The sequence below is a fragment of the Ostrea edulis genome, chromosome 1 (assembly GCF_947568905.1).
Source record: "Ostrea edulis chromosome 1, xbOstEdul1.1, whole genome shotgun sequence".
NCBI classification, from domain to species: Eukaryota; Metazoa; Mollusca; class Bivalvia; order Ostreida; family Ostreidae; genus Ostrea; species Ostrea edulis.
The window spans coordinates 22,759,337-22,775,965 of NC_079164.1; the positions used below are offsets into that span (position 1 = coordinate 22,759,337).

The following is a 16,629-nucleotide window of genomic DNA, read 5'->3' on the forward strand; positions in this document are numbered from 1 at the left end:
CTAATTTGTATACAAGAGAAGCCCAAGTGACGCATAATTTTCGTAACTTCTTTTCCTGAAACGTTCCAAAATTATCTACTTCCGATACCTCGTATTGCTTAAAACTTTAATGATAATGCAATGGAATGAGATGATTATGTAATGTGTTTATCACTATCATCAATCATCATTACCACATCGTCACACAACGTAACTTACACATTTTAACACCATGCCATCACTAACATCTTATCATGACGGCAATAGTTCGATAATCTTTTTGCTACTAATTACTTAATTGTTAACACCTTAATGCAACATTTTTTAAACACGCCTCACTCTCTCTCTTTCTGATACAAATATTCACTGAAAATAAGGAGGGTGCAAAAAGTTTCACAAGATTTTAAATAGCATGTATGACCGCCATTTGCACCGATTCATTCTTCCCGACGCATTGAACGAGTCGAGTAATGCAGAAATGCCTGGGGAATGTTCTGTCATTTGTGCAAAAAAGAACAACACAAAGTGTACAATGTAGCAGGGGGTTTGGCTCTTGACGTAGACTTCGTTCAATTTCATCCCAAAGATGTTCTGTAGGCGATAAATCCGGTGACATCGCAGGTCAGGGTAGCGCATTCACGTGTTGCTGCTGTAAATAGTCACTAACAACGCGTGCGGTATGTGTTCGTGCGTTGTCCTGCTGCAGAAAGACATTACCCTGGTTGTTGTGAATGAATGGAATGACGTGCTGATGTACAATCTCGTTACGGTAGTTTACGCTGGTTAAATTAACGTCAACTATCCCCAAAGGGTTCCTTCCGTTATCATAATTCTACCCCAGACCATAACGCTTCCTCAGCTGAATTGTGGGCGCTGAATGACACAGGCGTCAGTCCATCGTCTTCCGGCACGACGGTAAGCCCAAACCCGACTATCACTGCTCTCAGGATGAAATATCGACTCATCCGTAAACAGAACCTCCGTCCAATCTCTGTTATTGAACCGACGATGACTCCTACACCACGCTAACCTCGCAACTTGGTGATGCCATAACATAACATGAGGACGGAAGTTGGTCTCTCGCAACCTGTTCCTTACGGTACATGCACTTTCCGTCGATACTCAGGGATCCGTCTAACGGCCAAAGAAGCTGATTGGAATTGATTATGCAAAGGTGACGTCCATATATATGTATCTTGCCGGTGTGACGTCACACACGGGCGTCCTGATATCGTCTCTATAAAACATTTACAGTGTTAATGTTAACTCCACACTGCCTTGTCATATTAATTTGAGACATCCCGGAATACCACTAGCACGCAAACGATCGTTTTTAATCATGCGAGGTATCTCTCAATCAAAATTGTATTTACAAAAACCAATGTTTTTCTGTTTCAATACAATACATACTGTCAATCAATGCAAAGAATCCTAATCGATTACTAACCACGTGTCGATTAGGCTCAAAATTCCAGAAAAGCGTGTTGTGGCCATCAAGGCGAATCGAGCACGATATTTAACAAAACGAGTACTCAAACACGCGTTTAGTATATTGAACTATGCCTTTAGGAATAACGAGCGATCAAAGAATACCTTTTATGTTGTTTTTTAACATTGTGTGTGAATAATTGTACAATTATGAGCAACCGCATTACGTCGGTTGATGAAAAATAATCATTTTTTTTCACATTATATTTTAGGTATCCCTGGTAACAAGGGTCTTATACTGGGGATATGGAATCCTGCGTCGCTAGCCACCATTACAGAAATACCGAAAAGCCGTGGAAGACACTTCAACAACGTCTCCACAACTCTTAAATCGGGAAATCTGATCACCAGCATTGCATCAGATCCACAAAAGAAAGTTGTTTTTCTCTCCATCAAAGATTCTATTTACAACATGAAGAATTTCAGTATATGGCAGAATACCTCTACCTCGGTTTCAGTCGAGCACAAAGGGAAGTCTAATGCGATAGGCCAAATCGCTTTCGACTATGTTTCAAAGAACTTATATTGGTGCGATTCTTTGCTGAAGTGGATTGCCATGAAACCAGCATACACGAACGATACGATACATAATGTCGTAGTGGATGAAAATTTGAAGCAACCGGAAGGATTGACATTGGACCCTGAAGATGGGTAAGTTGGAAGAAAATGTTGAAACTAACAGAATATGCATATCAGCAAGCCACCATTGTACATCCTTAACGCTGTGTAGAGGATACAATAGCAATTGCAAAATAAAGATAATGAACCTACAGAGATCATAGAGAGTTGTGAGTTCAGTGTTAATGAAAATAAACATGTACATAAGATTTATTTACCCTTCTTATGAAAATACAAATATCCATTTTGTATCAAGATAGCTCAAAATGAATGAAATACGTTTGTGTGGTAAAGCAAAATAATCACTATAGTTACATGTATTGATGTAATGAAGAAAGTGACGTGTTACGTGTGTATTTCCATTTTTTCAAAGACGTATTCTCATGATTATACTAATCTATTTTATGTTGTGAGTCATTATTTACATCTATCTTTTCTTATTCGTCTTTGATATTGACATTATGAACATGTCTCGTACATGTATTATATCAGAACATTTTATCATGTATTTTCAAATTATCTAATCTTAACAGATTGATGTTCTTTTCTGACAATGCCGCCAATTCCCGGATTGAAAAAGCCTCCATGAACGGAAAAAACCGATCTGTCATAGTACATACTGGTTTGATTAGAGTGCTGGCTCTCTCTGTTGACACTGGTACTAATGTACTCTACTGGGCAGACTATGCTAGACACACCCTAGAGGCCTGTAACTATGATGGATTAAGGAGAAGGGTGTTAAAACGTTTAAATCAGGTTTCAGTGACTGGATTGCAATACTATCAGGTATGTTACCACAATTGGATACCGTTCATTTTCTTGTAACAATATGTTTAGAGTCTCGGAGTTAATATACGATCACTTGGTTTTTGGATTGCTTTTCTTTAGTTCATTCATAGCAAAGAATTTAGATTGATGCATTTTAGAATTTAAATTCAACTTTTACACTCACAATAAGTAAATCACATTTTTGCAAGACCATTCGACATTCCCTTCTTACTTAAGAATTATTCACATTAATCTATATCTTTCCTAAATATTATTCACAATGATTTATATTCTACCAACACTTATCTTTCTTGATTTATTTCTTGACATTTTACATTATGATCCCTGGGTCGAGGCCTCTGCTGGTGGACTGTTAGTCCCCGAGGATCTCTACAGCCCAGTAGCTAAGTACTTCGTTAGTAGCTTGAAAATACGGATGACTATTTAATTGCTGGGATAAAATTTAGAAATTCATTTCAAAATTAAAGATGATATCTCCCACATGCATAGCTCTGATCCTTGGACGAATTTGGCTTCAGTTTTTTTGGCACTCTAGTTTTTATTTTATCTCTTACAAGATTGCTATTATTTCGGATTTCCAAAATTGTGGCTTGAGCATCACTGAAGAGGCATTATTTGTCGAAATGTGCATCTGGTGCATCAAATTTGGTACCGTATAAATTCTACATTTATTGATATTCTACCTAAGGATTTTCTACATGAATTCATGTGTTACTTAAGGATTACGTATGTACCCACATCTATCTATATTCCACTTACGGAAGTTAGCTCCTGAGCTTTTGAACCCAACTGCACAGGATGCAGCAACAAAGTATTTACTGGTTTAATACCGATCCTCACATCTATTACTGAACTCTATCCAGTTGAAAAAAAGTTGTGTCAATTCAAAATTTGAAAGGATTTTGCAGTGACTATATTTTGTGGCGGAAAGGATTAATTAATAAAAATAATAATCTGCGTGATATTACAGTTTCTGTTTCATCCAACATATCCTATAGGTACTATATTTTGTGGCGGAAGGATTAATTAATCAAAAAGTTCTAAATCTGCATGATATTACATTTTCTGTTTCATCCAATATATCTTTTAATTTTTACTCCTATACGTGTATTTCAGTTTTATAATATTTGATACAAGTAGTTGAAATGTGGAACTACATGTAGTTCAAATGTTGTCATTTATTTGGTTAATAAATTTTTCCAAACAGAACACCGATTTTTTTAAAAGTTCAAATGAATTTATTCGAAATTTTGTATAAAATTCAGCATTTTTGCCAATAAATAAACAACTTGGTCTTTGACCCTCACTGTTTTTAGTTCCTTTTTACATTTTAAGACAAAACCTTGAAAATTATGTAAAATTTTAGAAATTGACATTACTCCTAACATGTCCTTTTAAACTCTCAAATTTGATATAATGAACGTTTTCGTATATCAAATGCAAAAAGGTCATAATTTATTTCCATTACTAGTATTAAACTTTTTTTTTATCTCTAGTGTCAGAAGACATTATTATGTTCCCCAAACAAAGTTTGGGAACATATTGTTTTTACTCTGTTTCTTATTATTATTATGTCTCCGAACACAAAGTGTCGGAGACATATTGTTTTTGCTCCGTTTCTTATAATGTCTCCGAACACAAAGTGTCGGAGACATATTGTTTTTGCTCCGTTTCTTATTATGTCTCCGAACACAAAGTGTCGGAGACATATTGTTTTTGCTCCGTTTCTTCTTCTTATTATTATTTTCTTCTTCTTATTCTTATTATTCCTCTTCTTTAGTGAGAAATTTGTCCGTCGGATTTCAACCAAATTCAGTTTTTAGGGTTTTTTGAGAATCCTGAGTGCATACCTGGCATCAAAAAGCATTTCTGACATGGGGAGGTGTTCAGAGACATTTGTGTTGGCATCCCAACACAGTTATAGCTCGTTATTATGTCTCCGAACACAAAGTGTCGGAGACATATTGTTTTTGCTCCGTTTCTTATTATGTCTCTGAACACAAAGTGTCGGAGACATATTGTTTTTGCTCCGTTTCTTATTATTAGGGCTTTCCACCTTTCTGTGGAAAGTCCTATTGTTATTGTTCTGTTTATTAGGGCTTTCCACCTTTCTGTGGAAAGTCCTATTGTTATTGTTCTGTTTATTATTATTATTATTTTCCTGCCGTCAAAAAAAATTTTCGTCTTAAGACTTATCGAAAAACTTTAGAGTCCATCCTAGAGCACTTCTTGAGAAACGAATACATTTCACCCTGCGTCATGGAACTTTGACCCCTTACAGAGTTATCGGACCTGTTAGCAGAAATCATTGTTATCGCTACTCCTTTTTAACCGTAAAGGATAGGAGGATGAAACCTTTGCTGAAGCATAGAGGTCAATTAATAGAAGCGAAGAATTTCAAATGAAGGGATTCGGTGTCCCCTAAAGGGAGTTAATGCCCCCTCATGTTTTGCAATTTGTCCCCTACAAATTGACGACTCCTAAAGTCTTCGTCGTAGAGAGACGGAACCCACTGGGACGGGTTGGGTGACCTTGACCTTGAAAAACTAGGTCAAGGTCAAAGGTCAAGGTCATCCAGAATGGCCAGAAAATGGCACTTTTTATACGCTCTTTCACGCTTCAGATAGCATCGAAATATCACATGGGTCAGCTTGGAATTCTAGACCGGTCTCGGTATCACGAATGTCAACTCTGAACTTTGACCACTCTGCGAATGTCGGCGACTTAACGTCAAAAACCCCGTTTTCGCTACTCCTGCTAAACCGCAAGTCGTGGAGACCCGAGACCTTGACCGACGAATTCAAGATAAAACACTCTCGCACAGAGAAGTCGACCCAGGGAAACCGAGAACCCCGAAGCACGGTTCTCGCCCCCGAAAGTCTCCGAAGTCGTCGTTCGAGCCCACAACTTCTTCACGGATGTAGATGGAGACGCGGGACCACTTAAACGAAGCCCCGTGACCTCTCTGACCTTCAAAATGGGGTCAAGGTCAAAGGTCAAGGTCACACTTTCTCTCCCATGGGTTTTAAAGGTTTGACCTTGAAAGTGGGTCAAGGTCAAAGGTCACGGTCACACATCCAGGGGCCAGTCTCCACGAGTAAGGCCAACCCACCCATCGCGCCTGTCGTCCCCAAGGAAGAAATCCCCCACCCTTCAAGTGATCTGTCTGTGATCAGTTGTTTCAATACACTATTTTGACCGGTCTCATGCCATGCAACAATTACAGGATTCTAGCTAATCTGACCTACACCTACACATCTGACCTACACCCATTTCTTCCATTTCTTGACTGTCTTGTCAATCAAACATGAATTCCATTTACATTCATGAAAAGACATAGGCCAGATTCAATTGTCTGCCTACATCAACAAAAAGACTAATTTTTTTGTTGTTGATAATGATGATGCAACTTTACTTGACAGTTGAACTCATTGACATTCCATCCCGACTGTCATTGTAAACAAATAAACACTTACCTGCAGGATCAGATGGGATGCAGTACTCCTATTCTCCGTTCAGATATCCTAGATGCACTCAGACACTTTCTAATTCACCGGCCGCCATTTTGGTTGTTTGTTGTCAAAGCCTATAAATCCGTATATGCATGCCTCCTTGGGTGAAATGACTGAAAGACATTGTCTCCGTGAATTAAAACACATAGGATGAGCCATTAGAAACTGTATATTCAATTCCACAATCCACAACACACACGGTCAAATCCAGTGCATCTTCACAACATCTGACAACATGAGGCTTGTAGACTCCCAGCATGCACCAGCAGTTACTACAATCTAGGAAAATGGCACATCCGGTTTCTTTGCACCTCCAAATATCACATCTAACAGGTCTAAAGTCACCCCAAACACCTGCACAAGTCCTATTACACTTTTACCTGATATGTGCATATGTGCTGCCTACCCAACACCCACACCCCTTTTCTCCCTCAAATTTGACGGGTACTTAATGCGAAACCAAGCATTGAACACACCTCAACACTCAAATTTAGGCGGCAAATTTGAATTTCTTTTCTAGCCAAATCAATTTTTTTTTTGGTGAGAGTGGGGTGGGGTAGAGGGGGGGGGGGGGGGGGGGGCTTTTAGCATTTCAACACTACTGAAAAACCGCTAGAAGGTGGGAAGCCCTCTAATTGTTCGCGAACAATTAGGATCACTAGTTATTATTATTATTATTATTATTATTTTCCTGCCATCAAAAAAATGTTCGTCTTAAGACTTATCGAAAAACTTTAGAGTCCATCCAATAGTACTTCTTGAGAAATGAATACAGTTCACCCAACGTAATTGAACTTTGACCCCTTACGGAGTTATTGGACCTTTCGCAGAAATCATTGTTAGCGCTTCTACTTTGTAACCGTAAACGATAGGAGGCTGAAACCTTTTCTAAAACATAGAGGGTAATTAGTAGAAGCGAAGAATTTAAAATGAAGGGATTCGGTGTCCCCTAAAGGGAGTTAATGCCTCTTTATGTTTTGCGATTTATTCGTAAAACATGTCAGGCTTGAGAACGGTTTGTCGTAGAAACATGGGACCAACTGGAATAGGATCATTGACCTTTGACCTTGAAAATTAGGTCAAGGTCATCAGAAAAGAGGAAAAAATAGCACTTTTTATACTCTATTTCCTGCTTAAGATAGCGTTGAAATATTATATGGGTAAGTATTGACTTCTTGATTGGTTTTGATAGTATGCATTTCAACTTTGAACTTTGACCCTCCTGTGAATTTCGGAGACTCGCGTCGAAAACCTTGTTATCGCTACTCCTACTTAATGGAAAGTCATAGACACACGAAACCTTCGCTAATGAATTCACAGTAAAACCGTCTTGCAAAGAAAAAATAATCAAAGGGATACGAAAACCCTTAAGCATAGTTATTGCCCCTGAAAGTCTCCAATATCATTATCTAAGCTTATAACTTTTATATTAATATAGATAGAGACATGGGACCACTAGCATTAAGACCGATGACCTTTGACCTTCAAAATGAGGTCAAGGTCAAAGGTCAAGATCATCATCAAAATTATTTTTTTTCCATTTTCAATGTCATTCAAAGTATTTTTAGCATTGATAAGCTAACTGAAAGTAACCGAAAACCCCTAAACAAATTATTGCCCCTGAATGTCTTGATTAACATTTTTTAAGCTTATAGCTTTTACATTAATATAGATAGAGACGTGGGATCACTTGCATTAAGACCGATGACCTTTGACCTTCAAAATGAGGTCATGGTCAAAGGTCAAGGTCATCGTGAAAATTATTAATTAAATTTTCTTGTTTATTTTGAGTTTCGTACATCATCTTAAATATCTGTTTTTAAATCATTGTAGGTGGAAAGCCCTCTAATGTTCGCAAACAATTAGGATTACTAGTTCTTATTCTTATCCTTTTCTTCTTATTTTTCCTCTTCTTTAGTGAGAAATGTGTCCGACCGATTTTATGAACATGCTTCGACTGATCAACTTCAAACTTTGTGAGCTAATAAAGGGTCATTAGGAGGGGTGCAATCAACTTTTCAAATTTTCAAAATGGCCGCCGTTTCAAGATGGCGGCCAAAAAACGTCAAAAACTCAAGGTTGTCGGATTTCAACCAAATTCTAGTTCTAGGGTAATTTAGTGACCCCGAGTCCATTTCCACCATAAATTTTTTTTTTCGCCGCCATTTTCAAAATGGCCGCCATATACCGAAATATTTGAAAGTGTTAAAATCTGTACAACATTTGGGTTCTGGGGTAAATTGAGGGTCCACAATTCATTTCTAGCATCAGTATTTCCTTCCAATCATTTTTCAAATGTTTCAAAATGGCCGCCATTGAAGAAAATGGCGGCCAAAAATCAAGTCCGTCGGATTTCAACCAAATTTAGTTTCTAGAGTTCTTTGAGGATCCTGAGTGCATATCTGGCATCAAAAACCATTTCTGACATGGGGAGGTGTTCGGAGACATTTGTGTTGGCATCCCAACACAGTTATAGCTCGTTATTCTTATTATTCTTTTCTTCTTATTTTTCCTCTTCTTTAGTGAGAAATTTGTCCGACCGATTTTATGAACATGCTTCGACTGATCAACTTCAAACTTTGTGAGCTGATAAAAGGTCATTAGGAGGGGTGCAATCAACTTTTCAAATTTTCAAAATGGCCGCCGTTTCAAGATGGCGGCCAAAAAACGTCAAAAACTCAAGGTTGTCGGATTTCAACCAAATTCTATTTCTAGGGTAATTTAGTGACCCCGAGTCCATTTCCACCATAAATTTTTTTTTTTCGAAGCCATTTTCAAAATGGCCGCCATATACCGAAATATTTGAAAGTGTTAAAATCTGTACAACATTTGGGTTCTGGGGTAAATTGAGGGTCCACAATTCATTTCTAGCATCAGTATTTCTGTTCAATCAATTTTCAAATGTTTCAAAATGGCCACCATTGAAGAAAATGGCGGCCAAAATTCAAGTGCGTCGGATTTCAACCAAATTTCGTTTCTAGGGTTTTTTGAGGACCCTGAGTGCATATCTGGCATCAGAAACCATTTCTGACATGGGGAGATGTTCGGAGACATTTGTGTTGGCATCCCAACACAGTTATAGCTCGTTATTATTATTATTTTCTTCTTCTGATTCTTATTATTCCTCTTCTTTAGTGAGAAATTTGTCCGACCGATTTTGTGAAAGTGCTTCGACAGATCCACTTCAAACTTTGTGACCTGATACGGGGTCACTAGGAGGGGTGCATTCAACTTTTCAAATTTTCAAAATGGCCGCCGTTTCAAGATGGCGGCCAAAAAACGTCAAAAACTCAAGGTTGTCGGATTTCAACCAAATTTTATTTGTAGGGTAATTTGATGACCCCGAGTCCATTTCCACCAAATTTTTTTTTTATTTGAGCCGTCATTTTCAAAATGGCCGCCATATACCGAAATTTTTGAAAATGTTAAAATCTCTACAACATTTTGGTTCTGGGGTCAATTGAGGGTCCACAATTCATTTCTAGCATCAGTTTTTCCTTCCAATTAATTTTCAAATGTTTCAAAATGGCCGCCATTGAAGAAAATGGCCGCCAAAGATCAAGTCCGTCGGATTTCAGCCAAATTTCGTTTCTAGGGTTCTTTGATGATCCTGAGTGCATATCTGGCATCAATAACCATTTCTGACATGGGGAGGTGTTCGGAGACATTTGTGTTGGCATCCCAACACAGTTATAGCTCGTTATTATTATTTTCTTCTTATTCTTATTATTCCTCTTCTTTTGTGAGAAATTTGTCCGACCGATTTTGTGAAAGTGCTTCGACAGATCCACTTCAAACTTTGTGAGCTGATAGGGGGTCACTAGGAGGGGTGCATTCAACTTTTCAAATTTTCATTTTGTGTTGGCATCCCAACACAGTTATAGCTCGTTATTAAGGTCTTCCGTCTCAACGGAAGACCTTATAGTGATTCTTATGTTTCTTTTCCTCTATTATTATTATTATTATTATTATTATTGTTCTTTTTCTTACCGATTTTGTGCACGCGATTTCTCAGAAACCGCTGGATAGATTTTCATGAAACTTTCAGGAAAGATGTAAAATAGGATTGTCTAGAAAGATCTTTTTTGGTTTTGCAAAAATCACTTCCGGTCGCAAGTTACGGCTGAATTTCCGTTTTTCAAATGACATTTTGTCCGGGCGTTTTCTCCTAAACGGTTAAAGATTGAGACTTCAAACTTTCAGGGATGATAGATGGTGACTTGTAGTTATGTAATAGAGTATTATCATTGCCATCCGTCACTTCCGGCCGTCACCGGAAGTGAACAAAAGAAACGTCAAATTTCAAAATTATGCTTTTAACACAAAACTTGCATAGATTAATTAGATATCTTTCGGCGTTTCAGAAAATGTTAGTCTTACCGGAAGTTTAATCAGCAACTTCCGGTTTTTAGAGAAAAACTTCGATAAAATGGTCTTTCTTTGTCCTCGTATATCTCGTTTATTTATCAAACTTTTAATACGATATTTACAGATATTATTGACATTATCCATCGTAAGAGAACCCTGAACCACTATTTCAAAATTCACTTCTAGTCACAAGTTACGGCCGAATTTCTGTTTTTCAAATGATATTTTGTCCGGGCGTTTTCTCATAAACAGTTAAAGATTGAGTCTTCAAACTTTCAGGGATGATAGATGGTGACTTGTAGCTGTGCACTAGGGTATTATCATTGTCATTCGTCACTTCCGGCCGTCACCGGAGGTGAACAAAAGAAACGTCAAATTTCAAACTAATGCTTTGGAAACAAAACTTGCATAGATTAATTAGATATCTTTCGGCGTTTCAGAAAATGTTAGACTTACCGGAAGTTTAAACAGCAACTTCCGGTTTTTAGAGAAAAACTTTTAAAAAATGGTCTTTCTTTGTCCTCGTATATCTCGTTTATTTATGAACCATTTTATACGATATTTACAGATATTATTGACATTATCCATCTCAAAAGAACCCTGAACCACTATTTCAAAATTCTCTTCCGGTCACAATTTGCGGCCGAATTTCTGTTTTTCAAATGATATTTTGTCCGGGCGTTTTCTCATAAACGGTTTAAGATTGAGTCTATAAACTTTCAGGGATGATAGATGGTGACGTGTAGCTCTGTAATACAGGTTTATCATTGTCATCCGTCACTTCCGGCCGTTACCGGAAGTGAACAAAAGAAACGCCAAATTTCAAAATTATGCTTTTGAAACAAAACTTGCATAGATTAATTAGGTCTCTTGCGGCGTTTCAGAAAATGTTAGTCTTACCGGAAGTTTAACCAGCAACTTTCTGTTTCAAGAAAAAACGGCCTTTCTTTGTCCTCGTATATCTCGCTTATTTATCAACATTTTAATACGATATTTACAGATACTATTGACATTATTAATATCAATAGAACACTTTAATACTCTTTCAAAAGTCACTTCCGGTCGCAAGTTACGGCCGAATTACCGTATTTCAAATGACATTTTGTCCGGGCGTTTTCTTATTAACGATTAAAGATTTAGTCTTCAAACTTTCAGGGATGATATATGGTAAACTGTAGCTGTGTAATAAAGGTTTAGCATTGTCATCCGTCACTTCCGGCTGTCACCGGAAGTGAACAAAAGAAACGTCAAATTCAAAATTATGTTTTTGAAACAAAACTTGCATAGATTAATCTTACAGCGTTTCTGAAAATGTAAAACTTACCGGAAGTCTAACCAGCAACTTCCGGTTTTTAGAGAAAAACTTCGGGAAAATGGTTTTTCTTTGCTATCATATCTCTTGCTTATAAAGAAGGTGTTTTTGTGATTTTAACATATACATGTATAATTGACATTATCCATCTTCAGAGTATAGTGAATAATTGGTTTTTTTTTTTCAAAATTCACTTCTGTTCGTTAAATATGTACGATTTCCGGGTTTTTCTCTCCAAGTGTTTTCTCATAAATACTCAAAGATTGAGTCTTGAAGCTTTCAGGAAAGTTAGATAGTGACTTGTACATGTGACATACGTGTTTCAACTTTCTTCCTCCCACTTTCGTCATCCGCCGGAAGTACCATAAAAATATGTAATATTTCATTTTTTTAAATTTTAATCCTCAAAAAATTATTGAATAGTGTAATAAGCCATATCACTTCCACCGCAAGTTGGTTGTTTGAAACCGGAAGTTGGTTGTTCGAAACCGGAAGTTGTCCAAAAACTCAGTATTTTTTATGGAAATCTTTAGTGTGGGTTCCTACGTGGTTCAATTGGAATTTTTAGTCTTTTATGGACTCCCGAGATACTTGAAAGTGAATGAAACAAAACCGAAATTGTTTACAATTGATAAATCACGTCTTACATGTACGTGTTTATTTCTTTCATGTATAGTCGTTTTTCACTAATTCACTAATTGAATTCTTCCAGTCAAGGTCCTATCTCGTCAGAAATTGGACGGAATATCTATTCGTTGCTCGCAACGAAATCATTTCTAGTTCTTATTTTTCCTCTTCTTTAGTGAGAAATTTGTCCGACCGATTTTATGAACATGCTTCGACTGATCAACTTCAAACTTTGTGAGCTGATAAAGGGTCATTAGGAGGGGTGCAATCAACTTTTCAAATTTTCAAAATGGCCGCCGTTTCTAGATGGCGGCCAAAAAACGTCAAAAACTCAAGGTTGTCGGATTTCAACCAAATTCTATTTCTAGGGTAATTTAGTGACCCCGAGTCCATTTCCACCATAAAAATTTTTTTTTCGCCGCCATTTTCAAAATGGTCGCCATATACCGAAATATTTGAAAGTGTTAAAATCTGTACAACATTTGGGTTCTGGGGTAAATTGAGGGTCCACAATTCATTTCTAGCATCAGTATTTCTGTTCAATCAATTTTCAAATGTTTCAAAATGGTCGCCATTGAAGAAAATGGCGGCCAAAATTCAAGTGCGTCGGATTTCAACCAAATTTCGTTTCTAGGGTTTTTTGAGGACCCTGAGTGCATATCTGGCATCAGAAACCATTTCTGACATGGGGAGATGTTCGGAGACATTTGTGTTGGCATCCCAACACAGTTATAGCTCGTTATTATTATTATTTTCTTCTTCTGATTCTTATTATTCCTCTTCTTTAGTGAGAAATTTGTCCGACCGATTTTGTGAAAGTGCTTCGACAGATCCACTTCAAACTTTGTGACCTGATACGGGGTCACTAGGAGGGGTGCATTCAACTTTTCAAATTTTCAAAATGGCCGCCGTTTCAAGATGGCGGCCAAAAAACGTCAAAAACTCAAGGTTGTCGGATTTCAACCAAATTCTATTTCTAGGGTAATTTAGTGACCCCGAGTCCATTTCCACCATAATTTTTTTTTTCGCCACCATTTTCAAAATGGCCGCCATATAGCGAAATATTTGAAAGTGTAAAATCTGTACAACATTTGGGTTCTAGGGTAAATGGAGGGTCCACAATTCATTTCTAGCATCAGTATTTCCTTCCAATCAATTTTCAAATGTTTCAAAATGGCCGCCATTGAAGAAAATGGCCGCCAAAAATGAAGGCGGTCGGATTTCAACCAAATTTAGTTTCTAGAGTTCTTTGAGGATCCTGAGTGCATATTTGGCATCAAAAACCATTTCTGACATGGGGAGGTGTTCGGAGACATTTGTGTTGGCATCTCAACACAGTTATAGCTCGTTATTCTTATTTTCTTCTTCTTATTCCTCTTCTTTCCAGAGAAATTTGTCCGCTCGATTTTGTGAAAGTGCTTCAACAGATCTACTTCAAACTTTGTGAGCTGATAGGGGGTCATGAGGAGGGGTGCAATCAACTTCCGAAATTTTCAAAATGGCCGCCGTTTCAAAATGGTTGCAAAAAACGTCAAAAAATCAAGGTTGTCGGATTTCAACCAAATTTTATTTCTAGGGTAATTTAGTGACCCCGAGTCCATTCCCACCATCAAAATTTTTTTTTGTCGCCATTTTCAAAATGGCCGCCATATACCGAAATATTTGAAAATGTTAAAATCTCTACAACATTTGGTTTTTTTGGGTAATTGGAGGGTCCACAGTTCATTTCTAGCATCAGTACCTTCCCATCTATTTTCAAATGTTTCAAAACGGCCGCCATCGAAAAAAATGGTGGCCAAAAATCAAGTCCGTCGGATTTCAACCAAATTTTGTTTCTAGGGTTTTTTGAGGATCCTGAGTGCATATCTGGCATCAAAAACAACTTCTGACATGGGGAGGTGTTCGGAGACATTTGTGTTGGTATCCCAACACAGTTATAGCTCGTTATTATGTCTCCAAACACAAAGTGTCGGAGACATATTGTTTTTGCTCCGTTTCTTATTATTCTTATTTTCTTCTTATTTTTACTCTTCTTTAGTGAGAAATTTGTCTGCTTGATTATATGAAAGGCCTTCGACCGATCCACTTCAAACTTTGTGAGCTGATAGGGGATCAATAGGAGGGGTGCAATCAACTTTTCAAATTTTCAAAATGGCCGCCGTTTCAAGATTGCGGCCAAAAAACGTCAAAAACTCAAGGTTGTCGGATTTCATTCAAATTCCATTTCTCAGGTAATTTAGTGACCCCAAGTCCATTTCCACCATCAAATTTTTTTTTGAGCCGCCATTTTCAAAATGGCCGCCATATACCGAAATATTTCAAAGTGTTAAAATATCTACAACATTTGGGCTCTGGGGTAAATGGAGGGTCCACAGTTCATTTTTAGCATAAGTTTTCCGTTCCAATCTATTTTCAAATGTTTCAAAATGTCCGCCATTGAACAAAATGGCGGCCAAAAATCAAGTCCGTCGGATTTCAACCAAATTTAATTTGTAGGGTTTTTTGAGGATCCTGAGTGCATATCTGGCATCAAAAAGCATTTTTGATATGGGGAGGTGTTCGGAGACATTTGTGTTGGCATCCCAACACAGTTATAGCTCGTTCTTATTATTATTATGTCTCCGAACACCAAGTGTCGGAGACATATTGTTTTTGCTCCGTTTCTTATTATTATGTCTCCGAACACAAAGTGTCGGAGACATATTGTTTTTGCTCCGTTTCTTATTATTATGTCTCCGAACACAAAGTGTCGGAGACATATTGTTTTTGCTCCGTTTCTTATTATTCTTCTTCTTATTAGGGTCTTCCGTCTTCAGCGGAAGACCCTTCTATTATTCCATTGTTGATTTTTCACGTTTCTTCTTATTATTATTATTCTTTTTTTTTATACTTACCGATTTTTGTGCAGAAGATTTCTCGGAGATGGCTGGATCGATTTGCTTCAAATTGTCAGGATTGATGCGTTGCCATTTGAAGTTTGTACCGCCGTTTCAATTTTTGAAAAATCACTTCCGGTTGGAAGTTATCCCCCTTTTATCGATTTTCAGATGACCATTTTGTCCAGACATAAACTCAAAAACGATAAAAGCTAGAGTGCTGAAATTTTCAGTGATGTTAGACGACATGTTGTAGTTGTGCACCTGGGTTTTCAAAATTTCCGGAAGTGCCTAGTATGGAAGCTCGGTAGGGGTCGAAAATGGAGTTTTAAAAAGTGTCCAATTTTTTTTCCACGTTTTAAATCAGAACTTTTTACTCGTAAATATTTTGTTTAGATATATATAACAAAAGTTGTACAGTTTATTGAGATCTTTCGTGTCATATCAAGAAATAGGCCCATGGGCCTCATGGCTCGCCTGAACCATTGAATTTCTGTTACAATGATTAACTTTTTTCTCACGAAACTTTTGATAAAACATATAGAATAAAAGTTGTTCAGTTTTCCAAGATCTATCTAATGATGTCAAAAAATAGGCCTCCGGGCGTCATGGCTCGCCTGAACAGTCGAATTTGTATCGCAATTAATAACATTAATAACTTTTTTCTCGAGAAACTTTTGACAAGACATGTAGAACAAAAGTTGTTCAGTTTAGCAAGCGTTAACTAATGATGTTAAGAAATAGGCCTGCAGGTCTCATGGCTCACCTGAACAGTTGGGTTATTGTTGCAATCTATAACATGTTTGTCAAGAAACTTTTAATAAGACATCTAGAACAAAAGATGTTCAGTTTTGTAAGATTTTTCGAATAACATCATGAAAAAGGCAAACGGGTCTCATGGCTCGCCTGAACAGTTTGATTAGTTTCACAATCAATAACTTTTTTCTGGAGAAACTTTTGATAAGAAATGTAGAACAAAAGTTGTTCAGTTTCGCAAACGTTAGCTAACGATGTTAAGAAATAGGCCTGTGGGTCTCATGGCTCACCTGAACAGTTGGGT

The 16,629-nt window shown here is 37.4% G+C and overlaps 1 pseudogene; it reads left to right on the forward strand.

Annotated features, from left to right (window-relative positions):
• The window catches only part of LOC130051276 (low-density lipoprotein receptor-related protein 6-like), a 67,176-nt pseudogene that overhangs the window by 7,012 nt on the left and 43,535 nt on the right, over nt 1-16,629 (forward strand).